The sequence below is a fragment of the Leopardus geoffroyi genome, chromosome E1 (assembly GCF_018350155.1).
Source record: "Leopardus geoffroyi isolate Oge1 chromosome E1, O.geoffroyi_Oge1_pat1.0, whole genome shotgun sequence".
Lineage (NCBI taxonomy): Eukaryota > Metazoa > Chordata > Mammalia > Carnivora > Felidae > Leopardus > Leopardus geoffroyi.
The window spans coordinates 25,640,854-25,655,221 of NC_059330.1; the positions used below are offsets into that span (position 1 = coordinate 25,640,854).

General features: G+C 35.2%; 1 protein-coding gene across 1 annotated transcript in view; it reads left to right on the forward strand.

Annotated features, from left to right (window-relative positions):
* The window catches only part of BCAS3 (BCAS3 microtubule associated cell migration factor), a 620,462-nt gene that overhangs the window by 209,451 nt on the left and 396,643 nt on the right, over nucleotides 1-14,368 (forward strand). The window lies entirely within an intron of this gene.

The window sequence follows — 14,368 nt, forward strand, 5'->3', positions numbered from 1 at the left end:
GACTTCCTTCAATTACTAATAAGCATTTAAAGCTCCTCCATGTCTTTTCATGCCTTGATTACTCATTTCTTTTTAGTGCTGAATAACATTCCATTGTGTGGACATACCATAGTTTATTTGCCATTTGTGTATCTTCTTTGATGAGGTGCTTGTTCAGATCTTTTTTCCATTTTTTGATTGGGTTGTTCATTTTTAAGTTGTTGACTTTTAAGAGTTCTTTGTATATTTTGGATAGCAGTCTTGTATTAGGTGTTTTGTAAATATTTTTTCCAAGTCTATGGCTTGTCTTCTTATTCTCTTGAAAGTATTTTTGAAAATCAGACTTATTTAATTTTAATGAAGTCTGAGTTATCAATTATTTCTTGTCTAGATCATTCCTTTGGTGTGTATGTAACATTTTAAAATATACAAATTGATGTTCTTCTGTTGTATTCTTAATTCAATTTCACATTGGATGTTGTAATTTCTTGGAAGGAAGATCTTTATATGAGAACTATTTTATGAGTTTTAGGATCTCTTTCATTTTTTTCTTGAATCTCAAATGAAGCTTCTTAACCTCAGTCTAAGATCTGGAAGGTTTATGGATAGAATTCAGAGAGTATGTGAACTTAGGAAAAAAATTACATCTTTATTTTCTCTAATCTCTGATGAAAATTTCCTTCACTTATGAAAATGTAAAATAAAATAGTGAAATATTAGCTGTACTCCTGAGTTTATGAACAAATAAAAATAATAGATGTTTTCACATCATTTCTATCTTATTTACATAATTCTCCCAGTATTGCTTATGGTTCAAAATTATAGTAGATACTGTATTTTAATATATTAAAAAAAACTAAAAAAAAAGACATACATTGTATGTCAATTTTTAAAATGTTATGTATTTTACTTTGTCTTAAAAATATATTATTCTGAGAAAGATGTTCCTAGGCTTTACCATATTGCTTAAAAGGTTCATGGCACTAGAATGTTTAGGATCCTGTTAATCAAAAAGGTTTATGCTCTCTAGAGACTCCATTCACATTGCCTGGCTCAGTCTTTGTGATTAAGTTAACAAGGGACAGTCCTTACTCATGGCATCTACTGGTATGATAGGGACTTAAAGCAAGGAAGGAAAATCCTTTGTGGAGTAAGGACAGAATGCTAGGAGATGAATATTTACTTGGTTTCGACTATTGGGGAAAGTTCTTCAAAAGAAGTCAATTCTAAATTGGAACTTAAAGGATGATTAGTTAGGAAATAATGATTCTGTGTCTGGTATATAAATAAATATTGGTTGAATGAACGAGGCAAGAAAAATATGGCATATTTGACATAGATTGTGAAGCAGGGTCTATACAGTGGACTCATCCGTTTATTATGTGGCAGATACATTTTTCAGTGTGTCATCATTTCTGCAGCATTTTATAAATGCTTTGTACATGTTTAAATACCTGAATTAAATGGAGGATTCATAACTCAGCAACCACTCACAAAATTGGTTTGCAAAATCTTTCATAGAAGATAGTGGAGATTTCATGCAACTGCTTGCAATTCATCTTAGTTATTTACTCTTCAGCTCTGAGTGTCTTTGCTATTCAGAGTATGACTGTTATTGCTTGAGTATAAGCAAGTGTATCTATAAAGATTCAATTCTTAGTGATTTGAAAGCCTTGACTTTTTTTTTTAAGCTGGTCACTATCTGAATTGTTACTTAGATATTGGGTTTAGCTGTGGCTGCTAACTATTACCCAGCTCCTGTGTGACATTTTATTTTACTTGTCTAGTTTCTGTATTATATTGCTTGTTTTATCCTAACCTTCTCAAATTGAGAATGCATATGAAATGTTTGAAGCAAGAGGCTGCATTGCCCTTTGTAAATGCATGGATTCCTTAGTAATTGTTATTTTTCCCCTGTAGTTATTTACGTTATAGTTTAAAAAAATATTTTTGGGAGAGCAAATGATGTATTTTCTATCGATCTTTAAATCCTCCTATGTTATAAAATGATACCTTTTCTGCTCTCTGGTTGAAAAAGTTTTATTAGCTTCTGAACTTTTATTAATTGGTATTTTTTAGAAAGGTGTGTAATTTAAATGGGCATTAAAACAGTACTTATAATTTTTTACTTAAATTGATCTTTTCAAAATACAACTTGTAGATCCTCTAGTAACACCTTCCAGTTTTTCTTTAACATGTATCCATGCATATTTCTAAATTTATTTATGTCAATAAGTTTTAACTGTTTTGCTCCTCCAATAATTCTCTTATTTAGTTAAAGGCTTTTTCATGGGGTATGTAGTGTGGCCAATAATAACAGTAGTGCTTGTTAGAATACTTTTTACAAGTTTAGGGAAGTTCATTAAAAAATAAGCAGAACAAAACATAGCAATGTTTATTGTGTGTTTTGTTTTTAAACCTGATCATTCTGTAACCACTTTACCTGAACATATCCCTGTTATGCTTAACAATATAAATAAATTTCTTAGTCTTTTTTTTTTTAGAGAGGCATATTTTCCGATGACAGAATTATTAAGATGTCCTAGACATACATCAGGATTCAAGGAGAAAACCAGACCTGTTGTCCACCTTCTGAGAAACTTTAAAAACAATGTAAAATGTACATGATGAAATAACAGTCCAAAGTGAATTAAGGAGAAAATGTAGGTTGTTTGGGTGGTATGCAGTTCGGTTTTGTATGGGACCTATTCAGCAAAGAAATTAAGGGATGCCATTAAATAGCGTTGTGAAACTTTTAGTTCAGCAGCTGCATTCAGTTTGTTTTTCAATTTATCCTTCCCATTCTTGTTTATTAGCTGTGACTCTGAGTCCTGAATTAAAACAAATATTTTAATGGCAACATTTATGATATGGTTTGAAGTGCCAGAGAGGCCTCCGGTGCTTAGATCTGGGTAGGTTCAATATGGGTGGTGTAAATTTGTTGGTTTCAGTGATTTAGATACACAATGAGTAACATTTTCTCAGGAGCTTTTTTTTTAAATTAATAAACTCCAATTTTGGGGGGCAGTTTCAGGTTCACAGCACAATTGGAAAGTACAGAAAACTCTCATGTAATCCGGCCCCCACTCCAAACCATTCCACACCACAGTGGTAGATTTGTTACAGTTGATGAACATATATTGACCCAATCATTATCAACCGAAGTCTGTAGTTTACACGAGGGTTCACTCTTGGTGTTCACATATTCTCTGTGTTTTGACAAATTAATATTGACATATATATACCTTTATAGTATAATACAGGATAGTTCCATTGCCTAAATGTTTTTCATCATGTTTGGGATGTTATTATTTCTTTAAACATTCTTTCTACCTTTTTTTCCCTCTTTTCTCCTTCTAGGACTCCTCCTACTCACAGATTAATCTTGGTGGTGTCTAATAGGTCTTTGGGGCTCTATTCATTTTTCTTCTTCTTTTTTTCCCCAAACTCGCTAATCTCAGTTGATTTCTTCTGCCAGGCTCAAAACCACGATTTGAGCCCCTCTATTGAATTTTTTATTTTAGTTATTGTACTTTTGAACTCTGGAATTTCTATTTGTTTCCTTTTTTTATAATATTATCTCTTTATTGCTATCCTTTGCTTGGTGAGACATTGTTCTCATACTTTCCTTTAATCCTTTTAACATGCTTTCTCTGCATCCGTGCTGGCATTTGGTATTATTGCCACTTTTTAATTTTATAAATACTAGATGGGGACCTCTGTAAGAGAGGTCATTTGGAAATCTTTTTTCCCAGTCAGAAGTTTGTATTTTTATCTTTTTAACAGAGTCTTTTGCAGAGCAAAATTGTTTACTTTTTGTCAAATCCAATAAAAAAATATATCAGTTGTGTTTTTGTGTTCCTGCCTAAGAAATGTGCACCAGTCTGGGGCCTGAAGATTTTTCTCCTATGTGATTTTCTGATAGTTTTCTAGTTTTACATTTTGTATTTAAATTTATTTTTATTATTTTTTTGTTTTTATTATTATTTTAATATTTATTTTATTTTTGAGAGAGAGAGAGAGAAGGAGGAGCAGAGAGAGAGGGAGACAGAGGATCTGAAGCGGGCTCCATGCTGACAGCAGAGAGCCTGATGCAGGGCTCGAGCTCACAAACCAAGAGATTATGACCTGAGCGTAAGTCGGATGTTCAACTGACTGAGCCACCCAGGCACCCCTACATTTTATATTTAAATTTATGATCCAAATTCATTGTTATTTTTTGTATAATGTATCGGATTAGGTCATGGTTATTATTTTTTGGCTTATGGATATGCAGTTGATACTTTATTATTTTTTCAAAATTCCATTCTTTCTCTGATGAGTTTCTTTTGTACTTTTTCATTAAAGTAACATACGTCTGTTGGCTATTTCTGGATTCTCTGATGAAGATGACTTTTTAGCTATTTTCTGTATGGGAATATCTGTATTTTGCCCATAATTTTCAGGCATGTTTCGACTAGATAGTTTTTGACAGTTACTTATTAATTTTTCAGCAGCGGTCAACACTCTTACTTTGTTCACAGCTTTTAGTATTATTACTCTTGATCCTCTTGATTAGTTGGGTACAGAGTTGAATTTTTGGGGGGCAGCATTCTAATCTGTAGCATCAGCTCTCTGAAAATTTTTGAAAAGGTTGCTGTGTTCTCCTTGCCTTCACATATTGTGGGTTCCTCTTCCTCCGGCTGTTGTTCTGCCTGATGTAAGAGCTACTATTTTTATTTATGTTTTTTTTGTATTGAACTTTGAGATAGATTTTTTTTTTTTTTTAATTTTTTTTTTTTCAACGTTTATTTATTTTTGGGACAGAGAGAGACAGAGCATGAACGGGGGAGGGGCAGAGAGAGAGGGAGACACAGAATCGGAAACAGGCTCCAGGCTCTGAGCCATCAGCCCAGAGCCTGACGCGGGGCTCGAACTCACGGACCGCAAGATCGTGACCTGGCTGAAGTCGGACGCTTAACCGACTGCGCCACCCAGGCGCCCCGAGATAGATTTTTTTAAAACTCTGGGGTTTTTCTGTTTTGTTTATTGATTTTGTTTTTGTTATAGGGTTAAAACAGCAGTCTCTTTTGATTTTACAAATTCAACCCAAAATCCTCTTTGCTGGTCGTTTGAGTGGGTAAAATGTTCTCAGGGACCCTAAATTTAGGCAGTAACCTGTGTATATATACTAGCTTGGGCTGCTGTAACCAAATCCCATAGATGTAGTAGCTTAAACAACAAAACCTTTTTTTCTCACAGTTATGAATGCTAGAAGTCTGAGATGAAACTTCCAGCTGATTTGGTTTCTAGTGAGGTCTTTCTTCCTGACTAACAAACAGTCACCTTCTCAATGTGTCTTCACATGTCCTTCCTTTGGTGCAAGAAAGTGGGGACAGAGAAAAAGAGCTAGTTCTGTGGTGTGTGTGTGTGTTTGTGTGTGTGTGTGTGTGTGTGTGTGTGTGTGTGTGTGTCTTTTAAATTGAAGTATCATCAACATACAATGTTATATTAGTTGCAGGTGTATAACATCTTGATTTGACAATTCTATACATTACTTGGTGCTCACTATAATAAATGCAGTCACTATCCGTCACCACACAATGTTATTACAATAATATTGGCTATATTCCCTAAGCTGTACTTTTCATCTCCCTGACTTATTTATTTTATAACTAGAAGTTTGTACCTCTTAACTTTTATCCATTTTGCCCATCCCCCTTACCTCCCCTCTGGCAACCATCAGTTTGTTCTCTGTATTTAAGAGTCTGGTTTTTTTTTTGTTTGTTTTTGTTTATTTGTTCATTTGTTTCACTTTTTAGATTCTACATTTAAGTGAGATCATATGCTTTTATCCTTCTCTGTCTTATTTCACTTAGCATAATACCTTCTAGGTCTATCCATGTTATTGCAAATGGCAAAATCTCATTCTCTTTTATGGCTGAATAATATTCCTTATTTTATATGTAAATATATATAACATCTTTATCTATTCATCTATCAGTGGACATTTGGGTGGCTTCCATATCTTGGCTATTATAAATAATGCTACAGTAAACATAGGGGTGCATATATCTTTTTGAATTGGTATTTTTGTTTTCTTTGGGTAAATACCCAGTAGTGGAATTACTAGATCATATGGTTGTTTTAATATTAATTTTTTTAGGAACTTCCATATTGTTTTTCATAGCTGTTACACCAATTTACCTTTCCCTCCAATAGCGTACAAGGGTTTGTGGTGTCTCTTCTTATCAGGACACTAATCATACCAGATCAGGGTCTCAGCCAATGACCTAATTGAAACTTAATTACTTCCTTAGAGACCCCATCTTCAAATATAGCCTGGGTTTTTAGAGTTTCAATATATGAATGTGAGGGCTGCACAGATATTTAATTCATAATAGTACATATATAGAATCATTTGGTTACTCTTAGTTTTTAAAAGACTCTTATTTGGTCATAGTCCAATTCTGGGTTATTCTGTTTGTGATTATTGTATCATACTTTTTCCATGTGTTTAGTTTCATTTTAAGATAAATATTTTAGGGGCGCCTGGGTGGCTCAGTTGGTTAAGCGTCCGACTTCAGCTCAGGTCATGATCTCGTGGTCTGTGAGTTCGAGCCCCACGTCGGGCTCTGGGCTGATGGCTCAGAGCCTGGAGCCTGCTTTGGATTCTGTGTCTCCCTCTCTCTCTGCCCCTCCCCCGTTCATGCTCTGTCTCTCTCTGTCTCAAAAATAAATAAACGTTAAAAATAATTAAAAAAAAATAAAAAGATAAATATTTTATAAGAAATGTTAAATGTTAATGATCTCTTCATCTTGTATTGTGTTGTCCAAAAGTATATAGCCTGGCACAACTTTACTGCTTTAACCTGTTCTTCTACCTTTCCTTCCAACATTTAGCCATACTGTTTTTCAGCTCCTTAAACATTTTACATCACTTTTCCTCCACCTGAAATCCTCTTTTGCCTGGGCAACTCTTATTTATCTCTCGAGTCCGATTTTTTATGTATTATTTTGTGAAGACCTACATGACCCTAAACAAAATATCATGTTCTCCCCGCCCCCACCTTGCTGCTTAATTTGGCAAGTAACTTAATACTCTTGGATCCCCCCTAGTACTTCAGTTTTCTCATCAATGAAATGAGAGGGTGATAATGGTATCCAAAACAATACCCAAAACATAGGGTCACCTCCAAAAATTTAGCTGTTGCTGTTTTCATTATTATTAACTTCCCTCATCCTAGTTTAAATTTTATACCCATCAAGAGTATTCTTTCAACATGTTTTCTGCTGTAGATAAGCTTTTACTTCATACCCAGGTATTTATTATTAGCCTGGTAATTTTCACATAATTAATAAGTAAACACTGAATAATTACACTTATTATTTTTTTCTATAATTATTATTATTATGAAAAAAACCATGGCAGGGCAGAGATAGGGCACTAATTCAATGTAATTACTCATTTGTTGAATAAAACTCAGTTATTTCTAATTTGTAGTTTGAATGAGAATTGTCTTTTTCCCTATGAATTGTAGGAGTGATCCCTGATGGCAAATTGTATAACATGAAGAAACATATCACACATCCTTAAGATTGAAATATGTAACATATATTAAAAATATCTTGTGGAAATTAAATCATATTTGTGTAACTAAGTAAACTAGATTGGGGTATTAAATATATTACCTTTGACATAAAAGAAGATAAGCATTTTTATTAATCAAATTGGAAATTAGAAACATAAAAAAGAAATTCTTGGGGTGCCTGGGTAGCTTAGTCGGTTAAGCATCTGACTCTTGATTTTGGCTCAGGTTATGATCTCCCAATACATGAGTTCAAGCCCCGCCCATGTCAGGCTCTGCACTGACAGCATGGACCTGCTTAGGGATTCTCTCCTTCTCTCTCTGCTCCTCCTCTGCTTGCTCTCTCTCTCAAAATAAATAAACATTAAAAAAAAGAAAAGGAAATTCTCAACTCTCTGCAGTAAGCCTGACATTTCTAAAACAGACCTGTTGTCTTTAATTTGGTAAATAATTGATCTATTTTCCAGAGGCATTATTTCTGCCAGCTGAGTAGCTGAGAGCTGTGAAGTACAGCACATCTACATTTTAAATAATTGCCCTTCCTTGGCAGAGAAATTGCTTTTCCATCCATTAATAAGAGGAAAATTAATGTTGGGTATGTAGTAAAGTAGATTAAACATGTATCCCTTTGGATGCTTGACTGCATCTTTAACAGACTTGAAATTTTTCTGGTTACTTAAATGTTGTATATTGAAAGGTGATGGTGGTCGTGGGTTAATCATTAAAAAAGTTTAGGTTGGATTTTTTTTTCTTTTGCACAGAGTTTCCCCCATTGATCACAGTAAGTGGTCAGAAAAATACCTTGTCTTGATTTTTGCTAACATCTATAATGCCTCACAGATTTACAGAATTATGTGGCTTCTGAGTTTTCCTCTCATCCAACAGCTTCTGGTTTATTACTGCCAGTCATTTATACTATATCACTAATAATTCAAAGGCAGCTTGAAGAGTTTATTGCTTTTTTTTCCCTAAGAAGGGGATGTTTCCATTATAGATTTGTAATTACTCTCCTCTGTCGTCATCTTGCAAAATGACATATCTTACTCACATAATGGATTACTCCCTGAAGGATTTGTTCTTTTTGCTCTCTGTTCATTGTGGCACAGGCATTATATGAGAGTTAGTGGTAACTTTTCAGGTTTGACTTATCATAAAGTACAGTAGGCATCATAATTTCGGGCCCATACTGGTAGTGTGGTCCCACCAAAATGTTTAATTCCTTTTAAAAGCAAAAAAATAATAATAATAGTAATAAACTTTTAAGCTAATGGAATACTTTAATATATTTTTAAAACCAGCAATTGTAATTATAAAATATAATTGTAAATATTTTTTTTCATGGAAGAGGAGGTCCATAAAGGCAAAATTGCCCAGGGCCCATGAAAGTCCTAATGTAGCCCCAGGTCCTGGGTATCCATTAGTAAGGAAGAGCCCTTCTCTTTCCCCACCACCATTGCCACAGTATTTCTAGTTAATTAAACAGAGATGCCCAATTCACACTAAATGAACTAATGAAAGATGTGAATACATACATTGGCATACTATGACAAATGAGGTAAATGCATACACAAACACACACAAACTTGTAACACTATAGCTACCCATAACAGATGTAACTATAACAGTATTAAATTTTGAAGAATGTAAAGAATATCTGTAGCCAAGTACATGCATGCAAAGTAGCCAAGGGTGAATTAAACTTTTTCTTATCAGGACAACTTTAGTGGTTGTTAAGCAGTGAAGTACTTGAATATTTATTGTCCCTTCTGCTTTCCTGTCCTCTGGAATGCTCTGGCCCTCCCCCAGATTCAGGCTTGTTTCAGTGTTCTCATTCAGATTTGTTTATACTCTTGCCATGCATTATTTTGAACAGTACTTTGAAAACAGTGAAAATATGTCTCAAAAACACATATTTGAAAACACATATTTCAAAGGACATATATTACATCCAGTCGGGTGGGTACCTATGGTGGGAAGGGATGGGAATGAGGACTGGGTGCAGGAATGGAGGATGAATAGGAGAATGTAAAAAACAGTAGGCCATGTTAGTATTCAGAATTAATATAATGGGTGTTACAAAGTCTTTAGGGTACCAACAGTATAGAAAAAAATAAAATTCGTGGGACGTGGGTGGCTCAGTCGGTTAAGCATCCGACTTCGGCTCCAATCGTGATCTTGCAGTTCATGAGTTCAAGCCCCTCGTCGGACTTTGTGCTGGCAGCTCAGAGCCTGGATCCTGCTTAAGTTTCTGTGTCTTGCTGTCTCTGCTCCTCCCCCTGCTCACACTCTCCCACTGTCTCTCAAAAATAAGTAAACATTAAACAAATTTAAAAAATGGTAAAATTATTCTTCTCTAATTTAAAATGAACTAATCTTTTGGTTTTCCTTTTGTTGCTTTGATGGTTTCAGGGAAGTTTCTGATGGTTATTGTTTTGGTCTCTTTTTTCAAATCCTATCTTTTTGATGGGCTAAGAAGCCACTACAGTAATCTGTGTAGATATAGATGTATAGAGTTAGGTTGTACAACAAATGCCTACCTGCTCAGAAATCTTTGTTATGTGTTAGCGGTTGTTCTTATAAATACTCTTTCTGAAACATAATTAAGGAGTAATGTTTTGAAATAGATCAGATAGGTAAAGAAAACTAATTTCCAGAGACACTTGGTAATTTGCTAATATTCGATATATTTGAAAATATACCCAAAATAAAAATGTTAAATGATGAAAATTTTTATTTTTCATCTAATACTTTTTTGTTCTATAGTTCTTTCTTTTTTAAAAAAAAGATTTTTTTTTAAGTAATATCTACACCTAACATGGGGCTGGAACTTACAACCCTAAGATCAAGAGTTGCAGGAACCACTGACTGAGCCAGTCTGATGCCCCTGTTACATAGTTTCTGATCTCCACTACTAGAAGAACCTTGATTGATGTCTGTTATACTGTCATATATGCGCTCTGGAATACATAATTTGTGGTGCTTTGACCACCCATTTGGCCAAGCTACACATCTGAGACTCATTGACCTCTTTCTTGACTCCTCACTATGTATCTATATTTCTTATACATCCCTCTCTGGCTGCTGTGTTTTTAGATTTTATTGTATTTACCCCATCCCACCCCATAGGGGTAGGATTTTAACTTTCTTTCTTTTTTTTTTCCCCCTTTTGGAATTTTTATTGGAATTGTATTGAAAGTGTAGGTCCATTTGGGATAGAGAGATTGTATCTTTACAATATTGGGTATTTTTATCCACAAACATAGTATATCCTTCCATTTATTAAGTTGTCTTTTAACATCTTGCAACATAGTATATCCTTCCATTTATTTAGTTGTCTTTTAGCATCTTGCAATAAAAATTTATAGTTTCTACATAAAGGATTTGCCCATCTTTGTATTAGAATTGTTCTTAGGAGCCTTTCTTTCTTTTTCTTTTTCACATTAACAGGTATTATTATTATTATTATTATTATTATTATTATTATTATTATCATTCTCAAGTTAGTTAACTTTATAAAGCGTAGTCTTGGCTTCTGAAGTAGAACACAGTGATTAATCTCACATGTGACACCCAGTGCTCATCCCAAAGAGTGCCCTCCTTAATGCCTGTCACCCATTTAACCCACTCATTCATGGATTTTAAGTTTCTAACTACTGTGTTTACATTCACTGTGTGTAAAACCACCAATTTTACTCTTACCCTTATTTTTGTTTTGGTTTATATTCATTTTTATTGAACTGTAGCTTACATAAAGTAGATTGCATAAATGTTAAGTGTCTAGCTTGGTGTACACACACACACACACACACACACACACACACACACACCTGTATAAGCTCTACCCAGAAAATTTAAATGTTCTTGTTTTACACATCCCTGAAGCACACTGAATGGCATTCCTTTGGGAATACTTAATTTCCAAATTTACCTTTCAATTTATATTTTATAGTCCTAATACATAGAATATCTGTTCCAAACTGACTGATCTGCACGACATCCTCTTTACTTCTTCAGCCTTCTGCCATTTGGTCATATTCACTTTCTTCGCCCTTCCGTCTGTCTACCGAATTCCTTTTAACCTCAATTTAAAATGTATTTAATTTTGAACTTCTAGCAGTGATTGTCTGTGACAGTTGTGTGTATGTGTGTCTGTGCCTGTAATTTGTCTTTGAGGATAGAATCTTGTATTGGTACATAATAAGGACAACACAAGCTAACACTTTTATCTTTAGACTTTTAAATCTGGTTTTCTCACTGTCTGTGGGCTTCAGTTATCATACCTGTTAATTGAAGTCAGTCATGCTATTTCTTATTTTTAAGATTTTTTAAAGCCCTTTTACTTTTTTTTTTAACATTTATTTATTTTTGAGAGGGACAGAGACAGAATGAGAGCTGGGGAGGGGCAGAGAGACAGAGGGAGACACAGAATCTGAAGCAGGTTCCAGGCTCTGAGTTGTCAGCACAGGGCCCAATGCGGGGCTCGAACTCATGACCTGTGAGAACATGACCCAAGCCGAAGTCCACCACTTAAGCAACTGAGCCACCCAGGCGCCGCAACATTTTTTTTTTTTTAATGTTAACAGTTGGCATTAAAAAAATTGTTTTTAATCCAAGTTCGTTAACATATAGCATAATAATGGTTTCAGGAGTAGAATTTCATGATTCATCACTTACATATAACACCTAGTGCTCATCCCAACAAGTGCCCTTCTTAGTACCCATCACCCATTTAGTCCATCCCCCCACCCAACACCCCTCCAGAAGCCCTCAGTTTGTTCTCCGTATTTGAGTCTCATATGGTGTGCCTCCCTCTCAGTTTTTGTCTTATTTTCCCTTGCCTTCCCCTGTGTTGATCTATTTTGTTTCTTAAATTACACATGAGTGAAATCATATGATATTTATCTTTCTCTGACCAACTTATTTCGCTTAGCATGATACACTCTAGTTCCATCCACGTAGTTGCAAATGGCAAGATTTCATTCTTTATGACTACCAAGTAATATTCCATTGTGCGTGTGTGTGTGCGCATGCACGTGTGTGTGTGTGCACGTGTGTGTGTATGCACGTGCACGCACACACTCGCACAATCCATTCATCAGTCGACGGACATTTAGGCCCTTTCCATGATTTGGCTGTAGTTGATAGCACTGCTATAAACATTGGGGTGCATGTGCCCCTTCAAATCAGCATTTTTGTATTCTTTGGATAAATACCTAGTAGAGCAATTGCTAGGTCGTAGGGTAGTTCTATTTTTAATTTTTTGAGGAACCTCTATACTGTTTCCCATAGTGGCTGCACCAGTTTGCATTCCCACCAGCAGTGCAAAAGGGTTCCCTTTCCTCTGCATCCTCACCAACATCTGTTGTTGCCTGAGTTGTTAATGTTAGCCATTCTGACAGGTATGACGTGGTATCTGTGTCATTGTGGTTTTCATTTGTATTTCCCTGATAATGTGTGGTGTTGAGCATCTTTTCATGTGTCTGTTAGCCATGTGGATGTCTTCTTTGGAAAAGTGCCTCTTCATGTGTTTTGCCCATTTTTTTCACTGAGATTATTTGGTTTTTGGCTGTTCATTTTGATAAGTTCTTCATAGATTTTGGATACTAACCCTTTATCTGATATGTCATTTGCAAATATATTCTCCCTTTCCGTCGGTTGCCTTTTGGTTTTGCTGATTGTTTCCTTCGCCATGCAGCAGCTTTTTATTTTGATGAGGTCCCAATAGTTCATTTTTGCTTTTGTTTCCCTTGCCTCTGGAGACATGTTGAGTAAGAAATTGTTGCAGCCAAGGTCAAAGAGGTTTTTGCCTGCTTTCTCCTCAAGGATTTTGTTGGCTTCCTGTCTTACATTTAGGCCTTTCTTCCATTTTGAGTTTCTTTTTGTGTATGGTGTAAGAAAGTGGTCCAGGTTCATTTTTCTGCATGTCGCTGTCCAGTTTTGCCACCACTTGCTGAAGAGACTGTCTTTATTCCATTGAATATTCTTTCCTGCTTTCCTTTCTTTCTATTCTTTCCTCAAAGATTAGTTGGCCATATGTTTCTGGATCCATTTCTGGGTTCTCTATTCTTTTCCATTGATCGGAGGGTCTGTTTTGTGCCAGTACCATACTGTCGTGATGATTACAGCTTTGTAACACGTCTTGAAGTCTGGGAGTGTGATTGCCTCCAGCTTTAGTTTTCTTTTTGAAGATTGCTTTGGCTATTTGGGGTCGTTTCAGGTTCCATACAAATTTTAGGATTGTTTGTTCTAGCTCTGTGAAGAATGCTGTTGTTATTTTGATACGGATTGCATTGAATATGTAGATTGTTTTGGGTAGTATTGACATTTTAACAATATTTGTTCTTCCTATCCAGGACCATGGAATCTTTTTCCATTTTTTGTGTCTTCTTCAATTTCTTTCATAAACTTTCTATAGTTTTCAGTGTATAGATTTTTCACCTCTTTGGTTAGATTTATTCGCAGGTATTTTACAGTTTTTGGTACAATTGTAAATGGGATCGATTCCTTGATTTCTCTTTCTGTCGCTTCATTGTTGGTGTATAGGAATGCAACTGATTTCTGTGCATTGATTTTTTATCCTGCCACTTTGCTGAATTCACGGATCAGTTTTAGCAGTTTTTTGGTGGAATCTTTTGGGTTTCTACATACAATATCATGTCATCTGTGAAGAGTGAAAGTTTGACCTCCTCCTGGCCGATTTGGATGCCTTTTATTTCTTTGTGTTGTCTGATTGCAGAGGCTAAGACCTCCAATACGATATTGAATAACAGTGGTGAGAATGGACATCCCTGTCTTGTTCCTGACCTTAGGGGGAAAGTTCT